Source organism: Oncorhynchus gorbuscha, linkage group LG09, assembly GCF_021184085.1.
Source record: "Oncorhynchus gorbuscha isolate QuinsamMale2020 ecotype Even-year linkage group LG09, OgorEven_v1.0, whole genome shotgun sequence".
Lineage (NCBI taxonomy): Eukaryota > Metazoa > Chordata > Actinopteri > Salmoniformes > Salmonidae > Oncorhynchus > Oncorhynchus gorbuscha.
Window position 1 is genome coordinate 68447134 of NC_060181.1, and position 22337 is coordinate 68469470.

Here is a 22337-nt window from a genome sequence, read left to right on the forward strand (position 1 = left end):
AGGAAGATTTGTCTAATGGTGTTGTATTGTTTCTGCATATTAACATAACTTTTAAAACAATCATGGTTTTTATTCAGTTCATAGCGGCTTCTACCCTCATGGATGTGGCTCTTAGTTTGAGCTGTCTGAATTGGAATACATTGTTGGTTTTCAGTAGTCATGATCTGTTTCTCAGGAATGGCCTTTTTTTCTCAGGTGCATTTCCTAGTAAACATCCATGTGTGTCCTTGAGGGTTTTTTACTGTAGTACTGAGTGTTCTGTGTTGAGTTCTAGAAGCAGGATGCTAGAGAGTTATGATCAAATCATCAATGATACTTGCCCTCTTTAGTATGACACATCATTTAGGGCTGAGATTATGGTTTCAAAAGCAATAGGATGGACATGGACCACAGTGCAGGATTTCTTTCTGGATTGAAATGCGGCTTAGGTGGGGGGCGTAGCAGGGAGTGGGCGTGACCAATGGTGCGGTTGGCAACCAGAACTTTTAGATGTCCTCCTCTTGGCCGCAGAGGCAAAATGATGCTGTTTTACATCTAATTTCCTGCCATTATACAAATTTTGTGATGAGGCACAGAGAAAATTGTACAGTTTTGAATATGGTTTTAGCAGTTTAAGTTTACACTGAAAACGTTTTACCATCCCGGCTTCGGCGGACCAAGATAAAACGTAGAAGACATTTCGTCCAAGACGTCCAAGACTTTTCTATGCAGAAAAAACCCTGCAGTGTCTGTAATGGACTCATCCTTGCCCGTCGCCTTCATCAAAATATCACTCAGGATCCTTGAACACACTGAATATTCAGCATCATAATACTCCCATCTCGGTGGCGGGATCTGTGATGAAAGGACTTCTCAAGGCTCCCTTGACTTTGTTGTGCTAATATTGATGGTGCTTCCTTACTATTACCTTATGGATTACTGAGTTGGTTTGAGTTCCACCCCCTCAACACACACGCACGCACACACACACACACACACACACACACACACACACACACACACACACACACACACACACACACACACACACACACACACACACACACACACACACACACACACACACACACACACACACACACACACACACACACACACACACGAGTCAGTGGGTCCTTAAGGATGAGTGATTTGGATTGATTACTCAGAGAGTAACCAGCCAGGTCTAATTTGCTGTGCAGTGAGACTCCTTATGGGTGAGGATGGAATAATATTGATCTGGTTGTGATGCGACGACCCTCGTCTGGGTATTAGGGGCTATGCCCCTCCTGGCTGTGAGAGGATGATCCATGGATGATTCCATTGGCCGTTTGTCATCAGTATCGCCAATTCAAAGGCTGCTTCACCTCTGTGTGTATGACTTGTTACCGAGGCAGATGCACGGACACACACACACACACACACACGAGCACACACACACACACACACACACACACACACACACACACACACACACACACACACACACACACACACACACACACACACACACACACACACACACACACACACACACACACACACACACACACACACACACACACACACACACACACACACACACACACACACACACACAGAGATGCACCATTCCATTCCTAGACATAATCAGTGGCTTGGGGCCAGTATTTAATATATATCTGGTGAGACAGTTGATTAGGCTTCACAATGTAATTGTCAGCCAATTTGCAGATGAGTGAAACTCAATCATAATATTGTGCCCTGTAGGAAGAATTAACCATACCATGTAATTTCCCTGTAGAGATTGTCAGGTCTGGTTATTTTCAGTATTGCTAGTCGTAGTAATAACAGTGCTTCTAGCCACCAGAGGATATGTATTTGTATTCAGATATAAGCCACTGGTAGCCACTAGCCTAGCCACTAGCCTATAATTACCTTACAGCAGTGGTATTACCTGACTGTGGTATCAGCCAGCTACTGATTACTAGTATAGTGAAAGGTAAGCCATGAATGCTTCCTTTAGCGGGGTCATATTCCCAGACAGTGTACTGCAGAGAGATAGAGACGATGGATAGATAGGGAAATTGGATTTCATGGGTTCCCATCAGGAGAGTTGCTGATTTGATGTACTCTGCTGCTGTTGCTAGCAGCGTGATTGTGTTAGCATGCTCCCTCGACATGCATAACATTTAATCAGGACCCCAGACCTGGCCATGCTAGGGATCTGCTGTAGCTACAGTATGCAGGGAGCCAGAGAGTCACATTATGTACAGACAGACTCAGAGGTTGTGTCCCAAATGCCACCCTATTCCCTACATGGTGCACTACTTTTGACCAGGGCCCTATAGGGAATAGGGTGTCATTTGGGATTAAGCCAGAGAGCTACAGTATGACCACTAGAGCCACCATGTTGCCAGGGGATATAGGTTACATTACTGTCTGTGGCTCTATGCAATGGATGGCATGTCCCTCCCTCCTAGTAAATTGTGTGGTGTTGTTAGTGAAAGCCATCATCACCCGCAGTAAGTGTAAAATGGAAAACGCTAACCTAACCTAGCCTTTATTCTTATATTGACCTGTGTCAATAGATCATTTGAAGAGCACAAACAATAATGTGACTATAGAAATGTATGAGCCTGTCCTGTTTTGTATCTATGTGTGTCACTGTGTTCATTGTGCATTGTGTCTGTTCATCACTCAATCGATTGTCTCTCTCTCTAATTGACTGATCATAAAATACTCTAGCGGTTGCCAAGCACCAAGCCCCTGTTATCCATGTCCTTCTCCACAAAACAAATCAGTAGAGGACATTTTTTACGACGTCCGGTGGTCCTGTATTTAGGTATCCCCCTCAGTAAACAAACATTCAGCTTCAGCGAGGCTACAAACAATGCATTGTTCCTCTCTAGGGGGGGATCACACAAGTAGCCATTGTGTGGTCCTGAAGGTAGCAGAATGCAGCGGAAGGGATGCTCTGTTAATTTACACAATGTGACTGTAAACACAGTGCCTGTAAAATGGTTCCTCTTCCTCTCTGTAGCACGGAAAACGTTTATAGACGGTGGTGGTCTTAAGGAGACTCTTATATCCTGTGTGTGTGGGGGAATGAATGTATTTCCTGATGTGCTCATTGGTATTGTGTTGGGGGGAAATCCCTTTTTCCATGCTGCATTCTCACAGCATCATGGGCTGCTGACGTCATCCACCTGAGAAAGAGATGGGCCTCCCATAATTCAGTATTGTTCTCACACTGTGCCAGTCCCTCCTTCACTCCCTGAGTCGTGAACCACACTAAATGGAGTATCCCTAAAGAAAGTGACAGCGGCACACGGTTATTTTCTTTCTTTCTTGCACACTCACTCTTTTTCTCTCTCTCTCTCTCTCTCTCTCTCTCTCTCTCTCTCTCTCTCTCTCTCTCTCTCTCTCTCTCTCTCTCTCTCTCTCTCTCTCTCTCTCTCTCTCTCTCTCTCTCTCTCTCTCTCTCTCTCTCTATCCCTCCCTCCCTAAAAGACTGTCCGTGACTCAAGGCCCCATGCATTATTGAGTCCGGTGGTGGAGCCCTCATAAATGAGACATTTCTGAGTCGCTGGCCGGGCCGGGCTGGGCGGAGTGGGGCAGCGGACGCAACGTCCCTGGACTCAGCCAAGAGACCACATTCAGCCACCCAGCTAGCCAGCCAGCCAGCCACCTAACCAGCCATACAGACAGTCAGACAGCCAGCCACCTAACCAGCCACCTAACTAGCCATACGGGCAGTCAGCCAGCCAGCTAACCGGCCAGACAGACAGCCAGCCAGACCAGAGAAGATAAATCTTTCTCACCCCAAAGCTGAAGGCCACAAACGGGCATGTCGCCCTGCCAACCTTTCTCCTTTAGTGTCATGTACAGTGATGTGTTTGAATTTAGTGGGCAGATCAATAGGCATTTTATACACATTTTTCAATGTCAAGCTTTTACACTGTGTTGGCTATGCAAATGTTCACTGTGAATAATTTTTCAGGCAATACACTTTGAGGTGTGGGACTACTGTGTGCTGATGGTTGGTTGTGTTAAGTGGTGTTTGATAGTATGAATCTCAGGTGATTATTTGCAATACATAATCCCTCTCCTCCTCCTCCATGCCACCATCGATCCCCTGACCTGTGACCTCGCCCGAGCCATAAGCCGTTACACCATTGAAGTATTTGAACAGTTCTGCATTATTTGTGTGTGTGTGTGTGTGTGTGTGTGTGTGTGTGTGTGTGTGTGTGTGTGTGTGTGTGTGTGTGTGTGTGTGTGTGTGTGTGTGTGTGTGTGTGTGTGTGTGTGTGTGTGTGTGTGTGTGTGTGTGTGTGTGTGTGTGTGTGTGTGTGTGTGTGCGTGTGTGTGCGCGCAGACAGAGGAGGGAGTATTTTGTGTATGCAGCACCCCCTGGGGAGATAGAGGCTGGCCTGACCCTGTAGCTGTGTTGAGTGCTGATAATGGATAGGCTGGAGGCTGAAGCCAAGGCTTCTCCTTTCTACATCACTAATGTATTACTGAGAGACCAAACCAAAACAAGGAAGCAGAGTAATTGGTGTTTTAAAAAGGTCTGATGGTATTGAACAGGGCTAGTTCAGTAGAGATACTCTTTTGTTGCTGAGAATTGGAAAATGCAAACTTGTAGTGTATTTGAGGTTTTAAAAGGCTTCTAAAGTTTGTAATTTCCACTTTAAAATGTCAAATTTGATTTGGCCTAACAAAAAATTGATCAACGCCTACAGAACATGTCTATTAATTATAATCCACATATATTTCACATTTCCTGTTGCTGCAGGATTATATTCCTGCTGTAACAAACTGGATTAAATCAAGGTCCTACATCTGGAGATTGTCATTGACTGGTAGGCAAGGGTGTTGTGGTACCCCGGACACACACACACACACACACACACACACACACACACACACACACACACACACACACACACACACACACACACACACACACACACACACACACACACACACACACACACACACACACACACACACACACACACACACACACACACACACACAGTCCCCCACCCCCTGGCTATCACCCATTTGACCTTATGGCTGCTGTCTGTTGCTGTTCAGTTTCACTGCAGGCTCTGGGAGCTGTTGTTCCCATAGGAAACAGGGCGGGTGCTTGGGTCATAGCTGCTGGAGGATTATCCCTGTGGTCCATATGCCCTGTAACTGTAATAGGCTGTAAATACCAAGCATCATCACAGAGTAATTACTAGAGCAACCTGCAGGCTAAATACCCTCAGTGAGCTGACACTGACCCCTGGGAATGCAATGCAACAGAATGCATTTTGATCTTGATTTTGTATATTTTCATCTGAAAATAGCAGTGAATTTATCTCTTCTGGACATATGAGATGAATTCTAGTACATAATATTGGTCATCTGTGGCTCAGTGGGTAGAGGCATGGCATTTGTGATGGCAGGATTGTAGGTTCAATTCCTGGGAGCACCATATGTCAAATTAAGTGTAAAACCTCTGCTGGAGGGCATGTATTTGATCACTTCTAACTTCACCAATGTCATATTTGTATTATTAAGATAATAATTTATTTCATAAGATATGTCCATGTAATTCATATAATAAATGCTATTTATTACATTCATTTGTTTAGATTCATTTAATTCCATTTTGGTTAATGGGACAGATTAGTGCTATTCAGGACACATTGTGAATGAATGGGCAGCTTTTATTTAGCAACAGTCATCAAAATCGTTCAAATGTTTTCAAAACAATTCTAATAAAAGCAACAGTTTGACAATGGATGAAGATACTCCAAACTTTTTGAATTTTGAAAATCAATCAGATCTTGACTGAATTATAGTACATAAATATTTTACTTGCTTTGACAAATAATTCATGGATTTCAGAGATTATGGTGGAAATTCATGTATTCAGTTTATTGTAAAATATATTACTTTCCTTTTCTTAGAATTCATACATATATACATTTTGTGTTAAAATAAAGGAAATTACAGACCAGGGTCACAGGCTGTGTCTCCGGCCGTAACCGGGAGTCCCATAGGGTGGCGCACAATGTCGTCCGGGTTAGGGGGGGGGGGGTTGTGGTGGGTCATGCGCCTGCAGGCAGACTTTGGTCATCAGTTGAAGGGTGTCTCCTCTGACACATTGGTGCGGCCATGTGTTAAGAAGCATGGTTTGGCGGGTCATGTTTCGGAGGACGCATGACTCGACCTTCGCACTCCCGAACCCGTTGGGGAGTTGCAGTGAAGAGACAAGATCATAATTGGATCATAATTGGATATCACAAAATTGGGTTGGAAAAGTGGGTAAAATCCCCCCCACACAATTTTTTTAAAACTTATTTTTTTATGTGCCTAATTTTCTTAAACACACTGGGTGTACTTATGTATATGAATAAATTAATCCTTGCTGTGTCTAGGCTTACCTGCACTCACCTGCGCTGTCAATACTGTTGTTGTTGCACCTCTCAAACACAGGAAATAGATTGCTGAAAAATACACATCCTCAGATGGGCGGGGCATGTGTGATGCTACTTTATAAGTCAGGTCCTTGTTACATCACTGTCAGGCTGTGTGATTAATCAAGGAGAATGAATAACAGAATTAAAGGACCATGACACAGCGCCCCTGCCTTATTGTGTGTGGGCAGGCATGTGTGTTTGTGTGAGAGAGAGAGACACAGACACAGCCAGACAGACAGCCAGACAGACAGACAGACAGACAGACAGACAGACAGACAGACAGACAGACAGACAGACAGACAGACAGACAGACAGACAGACAGACAGACAGACAGACAGACAGACAGACAGACAGACAGACAGACAGACAGACAGACAGACAGACAGACAGACAGACAGACAGACAGACAGACAGACAGACAGACAGACAGACAGACAGACAGAGAATGTGTGCACACAGGGGAATAGAGAAGAGGAAGTACCCTTTTAGCCCCCCCAGTGAGTTGGACGTGTGTGTTTCGGAGAGAAACAGATAGAGAGAGAGGAGTAACAGAGAGGATAAAGAGGTTGAGTAGAAAGCACCTCGGCACTTGAACAGGGCTGCTGCCTGCCCCGCTTCCCGGTTCCCATGCCGACGGGGAGGGTTGTTCAGTTGGAGCATGCTCAGTAGGGCTCCCTTCCCTTGCCTGTGACAATAGCCAGGCAGAGAGAGGGCTGGAGTATTCACACACACATACACATACACTGCTAGAGGAGAGAGCAGAGGAGAGGGTGTCTGCCTACCTGCTGTACTAAACTGAGCTCATAGGGACAGCTACACGCACTTACAACAAAGGTGGGTCGGCATAGCGGCATATCTCTCATGTTTTATGCATGTTTACAATTTTGTTGTGTAGTATTTTTCTCTTTCATGGGAAAAGGACTGGAGAGAAAACTGATGACAGTTGTTGCTGATAAATGGGCATTATGTGAAAGGGCATTTTGCTGAATACTCTGTCATGGTTAATGATTTGAGGAATGATTGTGTGTACTCATTATGTAGTAAAAAATATATATACTTTTTCGTGAGCAATCTGAATGTGAGACAGTCGGACTTCTGCATCAGTAGGCTGTTGATGGTCTGTAGGGGCTGTACGAACATGCAGCTATGTAGAATACCCATAGTGTTATTGTTGGCATGAAGTGCACATTTAGATTTTATTCTGAATGGATATAGTAAGCATAGCTTAGGGAAAGCATATCTTGCAAGGTGTTGTGTTTTTAAGGCTGTATGTATTTGAGAGATACTTTAAATCAATTATTCATCAGGTAATGTTGAATAGGAAACTCCTCGGATGACACATGGTGAATTGTCTGCTCTGCGTGTAACACAGTGCAACTTCTGTGTTCTGTACTGTACACACTTCTGACAGGACTGGAGACAAACACGATTTACATGTTTGCTTATTCCGAACAGACATCAGATGTCAGCCTTTAGCCCTGTGTGTGTGTGTGTGTGTGTGTGTGTGTGTGTGTGTGTGTGTGTGTGTGTGTGTGTGTGTGTGTGTGTGTGTGTGTGTGTGTGTGTGTGTGTGTGTGTGTGTGTGTGTGTGTGTGTGTGTGTGTGTGTGTGTGTGTGTGTGTGTGTGTGTGTGTGTGTGCGTGCGTGCGTGTGTGCGTGTGTGTGTGTGTGTACATGCGCGCGTGTGTGTTTTCATGTCCTTCTACTCCGGTGAGCAGAAAAATTCTGAATATGAGGATCTTCATCCAACACCCCTGTCACATGACTGGTGAAGGGTTGGGCAATATTTGGGGAGATATCTTGCTACTCCAAATATCCTGATATTCGATGTAATCGTTTTGCTCTGTTAATGACCAGATCATTCTAGACAGCTTATTTACGGTATTATATTTGCATTCTTATTAAATAATCTTAGTATACTGAAAAACTAAGGCTTTGTTTATTCATTTAGACTTATTTTTAAACATATTGATACAGCCTAGCAGATAAAACTGCACAGTTTTATTAATTTTTGAAGTTCAAATAGAGTATAGTCCTGCACATCACGATATATCGTCAATGTCAAATATCACAATATTTTATTTAATCATATATCGGCCCAACTCTAGACTTGTGTGTCGTGAGAAGGAACTTTGCAGTCACTGACCCTCTCTGACCCTCTGATGCTTATGTTGTGGCGGAGCAAGGCAGAGGCAGGGCCCAGGGTCATAACCATAGACATAGCAATAGAATTACCAGTCGTTCAGTGTACCCAGGAGTCAAATTCCTGTGGTCTGAGGGGCATTTTCCATTCTAGTAATTCTATGTTTATGGTCATAACACTGGAGGGCTGGTCTGTTATTCCATTATACTGTATGTAATCTCTCATCTCGCTCCATTTCTGTCTGGCCCACATGGATTGGGATTAGTCACCCGGCCTCCCACCAGATGAATTGGGCAAGCTCGATGGGAGGATCGATGGTGTGTTCCTGTGCACTGGATCGTATCATGGTCTCATCTGGTCTGGGCTGCAGCCTGCAGCAGAGACAATGCTGTGTCTATGGGCGCTGGTCAAAAGTAGTGCACTACTTAGGGGAATAGGGTGCCATTTGGGATGCAGGAATTGACTGGCTCTGTCTTCTGACCTCAGTCGCACCAGGACGGCCAGGGAGTAGGGAGCAGCCAGAGGAGGGGAGAGGGGGGGGGAGAGGAGAGGAGAGGAGAGGAGAAGAGGAGAGAAGAGAGGGGGAGGTAGCAGAGCAGCAGCAGTCAGAAGCTTTAGGTGTCAGCTACCAGCCATGTGGGTGGAAACAGCACAGCATGCCGGCTCCCCTGAATATTTCATCTGCTGAAAGAGAGATAGAGAGCAGGAGAGAGACGGAGAGAGACTGGGAGCAAGAGAGAGAGAAAGAGAGGGGAGCGAGAGAGCGGTAGAGATAGAGAGAAAACAGGAGAGAGGTAGAGATAGAGAGAAAGTAGGAGAGAGGTAGAGATAGAGAGAGAGAAATAGAGGGGAGCGAGAGAGAGGTAGAGATAGAGAGAAAGTAGGAGAGAGGTAGAGAGAGTGAAAGTAGGAGAGAGGTAGAGATAGAAAGAAAGTAGGAGAGAGGTAGAGATAGAGAGAAAGTAGGAGAGAGGTAGAGATAGAGAGAGAGAAATAGAGGGGAGCGAGAGAGAGGTAGAGATAGAGAGAGAGAGAAATAGAGGGGAGCGAGAGAGAGGTAGAGATAGAGAGAAAGTAGAAGAGAGGTAGAGATAGAGAGAAAGTAGGAGAGAGGAAGAGAGAGAGAAAGTAGGAGAGGTAGAGATAGAGAGAAAGTAGGAGAGAGGTAGAGATAGAGAGAAAGTAGGAGGGAGGAAGAGAGAGAGAAAGTAGGAGAGAGGTAGAGATAGAGAGAAAGTAGGAGAGAGGAAGAGAGAGAGAAAGTAGGAGAGGTAGAGATAGAGAGAAAGTAGGAGAGAGGTAGAGCTAGAGAGAAAGTAGGAGAGAGGTAGAGATAGAGAGAAAGTAGGAGAGAGGTAGAGATAGAGAGAAAGTAGGAGAGAGTTAGAGATAGAGAGCAAGTAGGAGAGAGGTAGCGATAGAGAGAAAGCAGGAGAGAGGTAGAGATAGAGAGAAAGTAGGAGAGAGGTAGAGATAGAGAGAAAGTAGGAGAGAGGTAGCGATAGAGAGAAAGTAGGAGAGAGGTAGAGATAGAGAGAAAGTAGGAGAGAGGTAGAGATAGAGAGAAAGTAGGAGAGAGGTAGCGATAGAGAGAAAGTAGGAGAGAGGTAGCGATAGAGAGAAAGTAGGAGAGAGGTAGAGATAGAGAGAAAGTGGGAGGGAGGTAGAGATAGAGAGAAAGTAGGAGAGAGGTAGAGATAGAGAGAAAGCAGGAGAGAGGTAGAGATAGAGAGAAAGTAGGAGAGAGGTAGAGATAGAGAGAAAGTAGGAGAGAGGAAGAGAGAGAGAAAAGTAGGAGAGGTAGAGATAGAGAGAAAGTTTGAGAGAGGTAGAGCTAGAGAGAAAGTAGGAGAGAGGTAGAGATAGAGAGAAAGTAGGAGAGAGGTAAAGATAGAGAGAAAGCAGGAGAGAGGTAGAGATAGAGAGAAAGTAGGAGAGAGGTAGAGATAGAGAGAAAGTAGGAGAGAGGAAGAGAGAGAGAAAGTAGGAAAGGTAGAGATAGAGAGAAAGTAGGAGAGAGGTAGAGATAGAGAGAAAGTAGGAGAAAGGTAGAGATAGAGAGAAAGTAGGAGAGAGGTAGAGATAGAGAGAAAGTAGGTGAGAGGTAGCGATAGAGAGAAAGTAGGAGAGAGGTAGAGATAGAGAGAAAGTAGGAGAGAGGTAGCGATAGAGAGAAAGTAGGAGAGAGGTAGCGATAGAGAGAAAGTAGGAGAGAGGTAGAGATAGAGAGAAAGCAGGAGAGAGGTAGAGATAGAGAGAAAGTAGGAGAGAGGTAGAGATAGAGAGAAAGCAGGAGAGAGGTAGAGATAGAGAGAAAGTAGGAGAGAGGTAGAGATAGAGAGAAAGTAGGAGAGAGGTAGAGAGAGAAAGTAGGAGAGAGGTAGCGATAGAGAGAAAGTAGGAGAGAGGTAGAGATAGAGAGAAAGTAGGAGAGAGGTAGAGATAGAGAGAAAGTAGGAGAGAGGTAGCGATAGAGAGAAAGTAGGAGAGAGGTAGCGATAGAGAGAAAGTAAGAGAGAGGTAGAGATAGAGAGAAAGTAGGAGAGAGGTAGAGATAGAGAGAAAGTAGGAGAGAGGTAGAGATAGAGAGAAAGTAGGAGAGAGGTAGAGATAGAGAGAAAGTAGGAGAGAGGTAGAGATAGATGGAGAAGATGAGATGGGGAGTGGGGGTAAAAAATAGAGGGGAGAGTCACCTCCCAGGAAATTAGAAAATATTTCCAGGTTTGTACAGTTTCCGTCAGAGCGAAGAAAATGTAGGTTGTGTAAAGGGTTCGGGACCAACCAGGTTCAGATGGGGGGTAATCATTTTGATTGCCACCAGTCAAGACTACTAACTAGAGGATATCCTAGGGTCATTCACAGAGTATGGCTCACCCACTCACTACACTCACTGTAAAAGCAAAAATGCCATTCATTGTATGTTTTTATTCAATTATAATGGAAACCCCCTCTGGTGTTAGCTACAATTGAAGAAATCAGACACACTAATGCTGAACATGCTTCCAGGATGAGAAGTTGTCACAGCTCCCAGGTAAAAAATACTGTACTGCTATTTTTGGCTCAGTTGAATTAAAATAGTAGTAGACAGTTCAGGCTGCCAAATTTCATTCCTAAACAGTACAGCATGTTGTGTAGGACTTTATATGGCTCTGAACTGGCACATAGTGTGACTGTCTGTCTCCCTGCAACCCAGATATGACAGCAGCTCCATATCCCTACTGTGCTCTGCTGTGCTGGGTCTGTCTGAATGATAGTGATTGTAGAGCTGTGAGGAGTGATAGACAGCTATGTGTTCATCACACCAGCATGAGTGAGAGAGAAAGCAAGGGACTGAAAGAGAGAGAGGAGAGAGAGAGAATTATACCCTTTACAGACAGACTTTACAGTATGTTGCCTGTAAAAAAAAAAAACATCTACCAATGTTTTTTTAGAGCCCAATTCATACAATCCAATTTACCACATTCTTGCTAGTGTAAGTCGTTTATATCTCCCGTGCACATGCTGGCACGTTTAGGATTGGGAGTAGATACATCCATTGAATAATCCATTGGGCTCCCAAGTGGCACTGCATCTCAGTGTAAGAGGCGTCACTACAGTCCCTGGTTTGAATTCAGGCTGTATCACATCCGGCCGTGATTGGGAGTCCCATAGTGCGATTGGCAGCCGTCGTTGTGAATAAGAATTTGTTCCTAACTGACTTGCCTAGTTAAATAAAGGCTATATTTCCAAAAATCTAAATACACCATCACAAAGAAATTCATTATTCATTTATTTTAGGCAGGTCCTAAGAAACATTATAAGACAAATAAAACATATTTTCCAGAGAATAGAGTTGCATATTTTGAATGTGATTGTGTTACTGGTCTGTGCAGCCTATATGCTAAATGTCTGCGCCATGCACATTAAATCAATACTTACTTTGTTCATTAAACATACAAAACACATAAGATCACAGTCAACACACATACAGGCTATTTAATAGTAGGCTAAGAATATATAATGAAATATACAGAATATAATACAAATAATATTTTTCTCACACAACTTGCGTCATGGCAACAGGTGGAACCACTGTCATATAAAAAAAGCCCATGCTTTTTAAAAATCCACATTTCATATTTTTCCTACCTTCACTCCGCTTTGTTAGGGAGCTGGGGGTAGGTCTTGCATTACGAGCAGGCCTTTCCAGAAACCCATTAACCAAATAGCCTATACAGACAGGAGAGAGGGAGAGATTCAGAGATTCAGTTAAACAAAATCACATTGATTGATTAAGTAAAGTCACAGGTTTTGGTCGGGAGGAGGCCTAGGATACTAAACGACTGAGTGAAGAGCAAAATAATCCACTTGTTAAGCTAAATAACATTCTGGCAAAATGCTAGCTCGGTTTCCATCCAATTGGCAACAGATTTTCATGTGACTATTCAAAAATCAGCATAAAAACAATATGCATATATCCCCACTCATGTGTTTCCTTCCATCAAATGGACTTGTTGCGGATAAAAGGCTGTGCGTGATGACATAGTGCACATAAAAATAACTTTTGCGGTTGAATTCCCATGTACTGAATAAAATGTAATGGGTTTCCATTGCATTTTTAACTCTACTGATGGTTTCCTCACAACAAAATGGTGTCATGTAGTGAGTGTGCCTACTCTGCTATTGGAACTTAACTTACTTCATCTGTAATAAACTGATTTCTGGACAAGTCGTAGTGGGAGGACCACACAACATGTCATCACGTGACTCCAAGTTTACGTCGTAATAATAGTTATTATATAAATATTTGTGCATAAATGTACAGTGTTTTCAGAAAGTTTTCCGACCCTTTTTCCGCATTTTGTTACATTACATTCTTATTCTAAAATTGATCAATATTTTGCAAATTTATAAAACATAAAAAACTGAAATATCACATTTACATAAGTATTCAGACCCTTTACTCAATACTCTGTTGAAGCACCTTTGGCAGTGATTACAGCCTAGAGTCTTATTGGGTATGATGCTGGACGCTTGGCACACCTATATTTGGGGAGTTTCTCCTATTCTTCTCTGCAGATCCTCTCAAGCTCTGTCAGGTTGGATGGGCATTGTCGCTGCACATCTATTTTCAGGTCTCTCCAGAGATGTTCGATCGGGTTCTGGCTGGGCCAATCAAGGACATTCAGAAATTTGTCAGGAAGCCACTCCTGCGTTGTCTTGGCTGTGTGTTTAGGGTCATTCTCCTGTTGGAAGGTGAATCCTCACCCCAGCCTGAGGACCCTGGAGCATGTTTTCATCAAGGTTCTCTCTGTACTTTTCTCTGTTTGTCTTTCCCTCAATCCTAACTAGTCTCCCAGTCCCTGCCACTGAAAAACATCCCCACAGCATGATGCTGCCGCCACCATGCTTCAACGTAGGGATGGTGCCAGGATTCCTCCAGACGTGACGCTTGGCATTCAATCTTGGTTTCATCAGACCAGAGAATCTGGTTTATCATGGTCTGAGAGTCTTTAAGTGCCTTTAGGCAAACCCCAAGTGGGCTGTCATGTGAGGAGTGGGTCAGTCTGGCCACTCTACCATAAAGGCCTGATTGGTGGAGTGCTGCAGAGATCATTGTCCTTCTGGAAAATTCTACCATCTCCACAGAGGAACTCTGGAGCTCTGTCAGAGTGACCATCGGGTTCTTGGTCACCTCCCTGACCAAGGCCCTTATCCCCCTGATTGCTCAGTTTGGCCCGGGCGGCCAGCTCCAGGAAGAGTCTTGGTGTTTCAACAATTCTTCCATTTAAGAATTATGTAGGCCAGTGTGTTCTTGGGGACCTTCGATGCTGCAGAAATGTTTTAGTACCCTTCCCCAGATATGTGCCTCAACACAATCCTGTCTCTACGGACAATTCCTTCCACCTCATGGCTTGGTTTTGCACTGTCAACTCTTTAACCGAAACCAAAACACTGTATATAGACAGTTGTGTTCCTTTCCCAATCATGTCCAATCAATTGATTTTACTACAGGTGGACTCCAATCAAGTTGTAGAAACATCTCAAAGATGACTAACGGAAACAGGATGCACCTGAGCTCAATTTCGAGTCTCATAGCAAAGTGTCTGAATACTTATGTACCTTTTTTTATATTTGTAAAAATGTCTAAAAACCTCCTCGGCAAACAGATGACAGCTGATCAATGACTCTTCTCCCCTTTTATTCCAAATCACCTCCCCTGACCTCTCCTCATCCCCTCCTTCTCTCCCCTCCTCCCGCATGTAAGCCCATTACTAGCCTGGCCTTGGCTTATGGAGACTAGGAGACCCAGGGAGCCCACCACTCCCCGCTTTGATCTCTCCTCTCCCCCCTTTCCTCTCCTCTCTCTGTGTTGGTTGTCACAGTTAGCTGTGTGATCCCTGTTCTGACACCAGACCCCAGAGCAATGAATGAAGGTGTATGCCAATACTTTGATCAGCTCCTCATGGGGAAAAGCTACTACCGACATGACATTCTCAGGCAGCAGGGTGAAAGGGCCACATTGATCTGTTCTTTAAAAAGACAAAACCACGAGAGCATGTGGTTGCCCGATTGAATGTTTTGAATGCATGTATTGGTTTTTGAAGTCTTATTTAGTATGCATTTTTTATCACGATGGGATGTCTAATAATTTAAGTTCTCATTATATTCTTTGGTGTTCCGTCCCACTTTAACAGAATGATTTCTCTGAGAAGAGAGCCTTTGAGACAGGAGGTTTATTAATAAGCACACTAACATGGGTCGAATTTTCTATTCGTTATTTTTTCTTGTGAGTCAAGGACAGAGCAGTCAGATACAGGGTGGTGATGTGATGGAAGACATGACTGATATCAATCACTCTAGACAGGAGCTACTTTAGGTCCCCCTTCTCCCTCCTCTCCTTCTCCCTCACTGCCCCAATCTTTCTCCATCTTTCTCTCCTTTCTCCACCCTCTCTCTCCATTCCCCTGTCAGTGATATGAATGAGTCATTCTGCCATCTGTTCCTGAGTAAATTCTCCCTTATTACCCTCTCTTTGTTTATCGACAACACTCCTGGGATTAACTCTCTCATTCTCTCTCTTTATCTCTTGCTCCCTCATTCTCTCTCCTGTCTCTCTCAATCTCTCTCTCTCACACTCTTGCTGTGTCTCTGTCTTGCTCTCTCCATCTCACTCTCTGTTCACCCTGTCTCTCTTTCTCGATCTCTCTCTGCCCTCTCTCTCTCCCTCTATCGCTCTCTCTTTTTCTCTCTTTCATGCTTCCTCTCCCATGCTACCTACTGTCTTTAAGTCATGTGCCATCATTATTTGTTAGTATCTCTCTCTCTACCTCTCTCGCTTTCCCTCTTATCTCATTTCCCATGTCGCTCTCCTGCTCCTCCTCCTCCTTTTCTGTTTCCTCAAAACATATTCTTTCCCCGAAGCTTTTATGTTTCCCCCTTCCCCTCTGCCTCTCCACCTCTCTCTCTATCACTCTACCCCAGCCTCTCTCTCCTACTCTCTCTCTCTCTCTCTCTCTCTCTCTCTCTCTCTCTCTCTCTCTCTCTCTCTCTCTCTCTCAGGAGATTTATCGTGTAGGAATGAGGTCACACTCATCTCACAGAGGTCCCTAGATTGTTTTTGTTATTGTTACCGTTGCCGCGGTGGTGGCGGTGTTGATGTCATTACCCCCTGCAGCAGTAACAACAACAAAAATAGGAAACACTGTAAAGGTGACAGCCGAGCTAGGAAGCCTCACTACTAGACTACACTGCCTGGGCTTACAGAGACCTCTACCTGAACCCAAACACTGTACTCTACTGGATCAGATCAGGTTGTTTTGTTTCCATCAGCCTGGAAAACAACAATGTTTTGTTTCCATTGCATTGTACATTTCTAAAAGGCATAAGGTGTATTTAAATGAGACAGAAAACATACATATTTGATTTCAAGTAGTTTATCAACAACAAGAAACATACAGATGTAGGATCGTATTTGATCACCCTGTTGCAGGAGAACTATCCTGCAATCCAGTGTATTTTAGGTTTAGAAAGGCCTCTGAAGTTTGTGATTTCCACTTTGAAATTTCAGACTTGATTTTCCCTTGTGAAAAATGTATCAAACCCTACAAAAATGTCCATACATTATAATTCACATAATATTTCACATTTCCTGTAGTTGCAGGATTATTTTCCTCCTGTAGCAAACTGGCTCAAATGAATTCCAAACACCGGTTCCTGTTGGGGGTACTCGAGGACTGGACTTGGGAGCCACTGTGTGTAGCCTACAATTAGATATAAAGTAGTTGTAATCAGACCTCTAAATTATATTTTTTTACAGGGGTCTGCTGTCGGAACCCACGTTGTTTCGTATCCATTGCATTAAACCTTTCTGTAGGGCTGATTATTTAAATGAGACAGGAAAGATATTTGATTTGAGGTAGTTATCAACAATCAGGTCCTGTGTTTATACAACGAGCCACTGAATTGAGAGAAACCTCTTGTGATACTCTTGTGTATAAACAAGGAATGAAATGCCTAATTGACAGAGCGCCACAAACACTGAGCTAGCATAGCTTGCTTCATTTTAAAAATAGTGCAGCTCTTTGTCACAGAAATGCCAAAAGTGGGGACGGGAGCGCGACCACCATCTTTGCCTCATGCTGTCCATGCAGCTGAACAGACCTGGGTTCAAAAAGTGAACACTATACGAAATCGTTGAAATACTTTGAGCGATTGGTTAAGCCCGTCTGGAATGCCTGACAGGCCAGGTTTATAATTTCGTGACAATTCGATTGTGTCCATTTTGCCAGGCAAGCACAATAAAACAAAGGTGAAGCTTTTGAAACGCTGTGAAATAGTATTTGAACCCAGGTGTGCAGCGGACAGAGCCCAGGGTTTCATATTATGTTCGAAGGAGAAGAAGAACAGCCTTCAGGGATGGAAGAGAGAGAGGACTGCTGTCTGCATGGACAACATTGGTTCATAAGTCTAAAAGAGAATTAGAATGCTGCTTCGTTTTCATTCAGAGTCCCGATGGGGAAACCAGCTCACTATCGGGTTATTACATTTACACTTACATTTAAGTCATTTAGCAGACGCTCTTATCCAGAGCGACTTACAAATTGGTGCATTCACCTTATGACATCCAGTAGAACAGTCACTTTACAATAGTGCATCTAAATCTTAAAGGGGGGGGGGGTGAGAGGGATTGCTTATCCTATCCTAGGTATTCATGTTACATGATATACTGTACAGCAGCCATGCTCCCTCCAGGCCTACTGTACTTTATTGATCAGATCAAATCATGCACTGTCACATGTGGATAGGAATTATTATATTACTAACAATACAGTAGCATCTTCATCTCACTAAGGGCTGTCTGCCTGCCTCTCTCCAGGCCGACTGTACTGTATTCATCAGCTTATGCACTGTCACATGTGGTTAGCAATTATTAGTCTACTGTACAGTACCATGTCATTAAGGTCTGGACTGTTTGATTGCGTAAGAGGGGGGAGCAGTCTGCAAACGGAAAAAAAGTAACTCTGGGAACTCACTAATGTAAAGCCCTTCAATTCACCATAAAAACTAGGAACTCAGATTCCCTGTGTTCCCCCTATTTCCAACCCTGGGAGACTGCTTTATTTTGGGCTGTGTCCAAAGAAACTGGTGGTAGTGACAGATCCATGATGGATCTATAACCCTCCATGAGTCAATACCAGAGCCGGAATGGAGTGACAGATACCCACTCCTCTGATTGGCTCTATTATACTGGATGTGTTCCAAATGGCATCCAATTCCCTATATAGTGCAACATTTTTGACCAGGGCCCATAGTGCACTGGTCTAAAGTAGTGCACTATGTACATAATAGGGTGCCATTTGGGACACAGTCACTGTTATTGGGTTGGCTGCTATTTACATCATACCCTCACCTCTAGTGCATTTGTGATCATTGGGTGATTACTTTATGTGGTGATTCTACAGAAGTGGTGCAAATTGCTGTACCACACATATATATATATATATATATATATATATGTATATATTTTTAAACTGTTAAGTCTCCAAACGTAGGATATTTATTTACTATTTTCTAGTATTGAGATGCATAGCCAGCAAGGGGGCTCCAACCCTCCAAGATCCCAAGCATTGACATCTAGTTGGCCAAAACATAGACATCTATAATGTGCTAAACTGTACTGTACTGTACGGCGCTCTGTACTGTATACTACTGTACTCTACTATACTATACTGTACTCAAGTTTACTCTACTTGATGGCAATATCTATACTAAAATGAGTTATACCCATCCACAGTCTATACTAAAACGAGTTATACCCATCTACAGTCTATACTAAAACGAGTTATACCCATCTACAGTCTATACTAAAACGAGTTATACCCATCTACAGTCTATACTAAAACGAGTTATACCCATCTACAGTCTATACTAAAACGAGTTATACCCATCTACAGTCTATACTAAAATGAGTTATACCCATCTACAGTCTATACTAAAACGAGTTATACCCATCTACAGTCTATACTAAAACGAGTTATACCCATCTACAGTCTATACTAAAACGAGTTATACCCATCTACAGTCTATACTAAAACGAGTTATACCCATCTACAGTCTATACTAAAACGAGTTATACCCATCTACAGTCTATACTAAAATGAGTTATACCCATCTACAGTCTATACTAAAACGAGTTATACCCATCTACAGTCTATACTAAAACGAGTTATACCCATCTACAGTCTATACTAAAACGAGTTATACCCATCTACAGTCTATACTAAAACGAGTTGTACCCATCTACAAGCTATACCTGTGTAGCTCAGTTGGTAGAGCATGGCGCTTGTAACGCCAGGGTAGTGGGTTCGATCCCCGGGACCACCCATACGTAGAATGTATGCACACATGACTGTAAGTCGCTTTGGATAAAAGCGTCTGCTAAATGGCATATATTTATTATTATTATTATATTATACTATAACGAGTGATACCCATCTACAGTCTATACTAAAACGAGTTATACCCATCTACAGTCTATACTAAAACGAGTTATACCCATCTACAGTCTATACTAAAACGAGTTATACCCATCTACAGTCTATACTAAAATGAGTTATACCCATCTACAGTCTAGAGTTATACCCATCTACAGTCTATACTAAAATGAGTTATACCCATCTACAGTCTATACTAAAATGAGTTATACCCATCTACAGTCTATACTAAAATGAGTTATACCCATCTACAGTCTATACTAAAATGAGTTATACCCATCTACGGTCTATACTAAAACGAGTTATACCCATCTACAGTCTATACTAAAATGAGTTATACCCATCTACAGTCTATACTAAAATGAGTTATACCCATCTACAGTCTATACTAAAACGAGTTATACCCATCTACAGTCTATACTAAAATGAGTTATACCCATCTACAGTCTATACTAAAATGAGTTATACCCATCTACAGTCTATACTAAAACGAGTATATACTAAACAATTGTTGGAAAAATTACTTGTGTTGTGCACAAAGTAGATGTCCTAACCGACTTGCCAAAACTATAGTTTGTTAACAAGAAATGTGTTGAGTGGTTGAAAAACAAGTTTTAATGACTCCAACCTAAGTGTATATAAACTTCCAACTTCAACTGTATGTCTACCCACCATATGTTGGAAGACATGTGTACTGAAGGTTTTGGATAAATAGGATACAAATTAGAATTTTTTTCCCAGACCCCAATTTGCAACACTTCTGTAGAATGACCCATCGCAGCATATGGCTTCTGAACTTTCAATTAACCATAACGATGAACTATGTTGACATGGAAAACATATTGATTCTGGTTGGTACCTACATTGTCTATCTGTCTCTTTGACTTTCACAGTGGCACCGTCGCCACCAGCACCCTATTGACAGGTACAGTATACTACTATTGCTAAACCAGCCAGGGGTAAATTGTACCAATGCAAAGCTATATCATCTTGTACCCTAAAGGCACCGACACACCGGTAGCGTTTGCTGGCCAAGAGTAGTAAGCACCTCTGAACAGAGTGCCAAACGCAATTTGCAATCCAATTCTACATGTAGGAATTGCCGAAAACGTCCGCGGTCAGACACCTAACCCGGCGGGTGACACCTAAACACACCGCGCCGAATGAACGGCGAACAAACAGCAGGTGAAAGGTGTGTGTGGTTCCTAACACTGTTACTGAGAAAGATGTGTCCATCAGTCGCTGCAGAACATGCCAATACATTAGGCCTGCCATTTTCCACTCAATCAAATTGAAACATCCTATGTGCGTTTCAACAAGCAAATGTATAAAGAGGTCCACAGAACAAGCACATAGTTATTGCTCAAATAGTTTGGGACATATTTGACTTTGCTCATCATCCCTTCATTTAAACCATCATCCCAGCTTCTTATCTTTATAGTCTTTTACGATAGCCTTCCCCGGACATGATTTGCATGGATGGGTTGGGTGTGTTCCTTTGAACAGTCTCTCTCTCTCTCTGTTGAAGACTCTATTCATTGTCTCTTTGAATAAATAGAGTGAAGCGAAGCTGCATTTGGCTCCTCTGTGCTCATGGAAAAAAATCATACAAAAGAAGAAAGGTGGCCGTGTCTGTGCTATCTATGAGTGCCCAAATGGCAGTTGCAGCCTATTCCCTATATAGTGCACTACTTTTGACCAGAGCCCTATGGGCCCTTGTCCAAAATAGTGTACTATATAAGAAAAAGGGTGCAATTTGGAAGGTAACCTACATATCACCTCATTCCCTGTCTGTATTATTCATAGAGCCAGTTAACAACTCAGACTGGTGAAATATTCAGTGGAAGGTAATGAATGACCTCCGCCCACTCACCGTCCAGGAACAGAACAGAGACATGCCCAGCCTTCACCTGAGCTGTAATCAGTGATGTGAAACATTCGGCACAATGCAGATAGAATTAAAGAATAGAGATGACATGTATTCTATCAATCATACAATCATGTCTGTTCTACACAATACAGTTGTATGTGATCGTCCTGTAACGTTACATTCTCCCGAACAGGCCTGTGAACTACTAAACAGATAACCTTTTCACACTGACCCGTACAGTACTGTTCTCGCTCAGATATTTTTCTTTCACATTGTCCTTTCCAGCATGGTTCAAGCAACTGGGGTGGATTCGTAACCAGACAAGCACAGCACTTGACTTGGCTTGACTCAGCTCAACAGTTGTCTTCGCTCTCTCTTTATGTAGTGTTGTGTCCCTCTTGTTGTGATGTGTTTTGTCCTATATTTATATTGTATTTTATTTTTTTTAATACCAGGCCCCCGTCCCCACAGGAGGTCTTTTGCCTTTTGGTAGGCTGTCATTGTAACTGACTTGCCTAGTTAAATAAAGGTTAAATAAAGGTTAAATAAAGGTTAAATAAACAAATAATGAGAAAAGGGTAACACTTAGACTCTTAGAAGAAAAGGTGCTATCTAGAACCTAAAATGGTTCTTGGCTATCCCCATAGGAGAATCCTTTGAAGAACCCTATTTGGTTTCAGGTAAACACCCTTTTTGGTTCCATGTAGAACCCTTTCTACGGAGGGTTCTACCTGGAACCAGAAAGGGTTCTCCTATGGGGACAGCCAAAGAACCCTTTTGGAACCTTTTGTTCTAAGAACGTAGAGTGTATTCTCTGTGTTCTGAGTCTAAACTACACACCCTCTACACAGCCTCTCCTCTCCATGGCCTTGTAGTTCACACACATCCCAGGGACATGTTGCCTAATTAA

At 43.0% G+C, this 22337-nt stretch overlaps 1 protein-coding gene across 2 annotated transcripts in view; it reads left to right on the forward strand.

Annotated features, from left to right (window-relative positions):
* LOC124043997 overlaps window positions 1-22337 on the forward strand; it is a 73809-nt gene that overhangs the window by 18377 nt on the left and 33095 nt on the right. The window contains exon 1 of one of the 2 annotated variants that reach the window (XM_046363236.1): window positions 7150-7272. The exons of the other annotated variant lie outside the window; for it this stretch is intronic. The gene's annotated coding sequence lies outside the window, so the exon portion shown is untranslated. Of the gene's footprint in view, window positions 1-7149; window positions 7273-22337 lie in introns of those variants that run through there. 2 annotated transcript variants of the gene reach the window in all.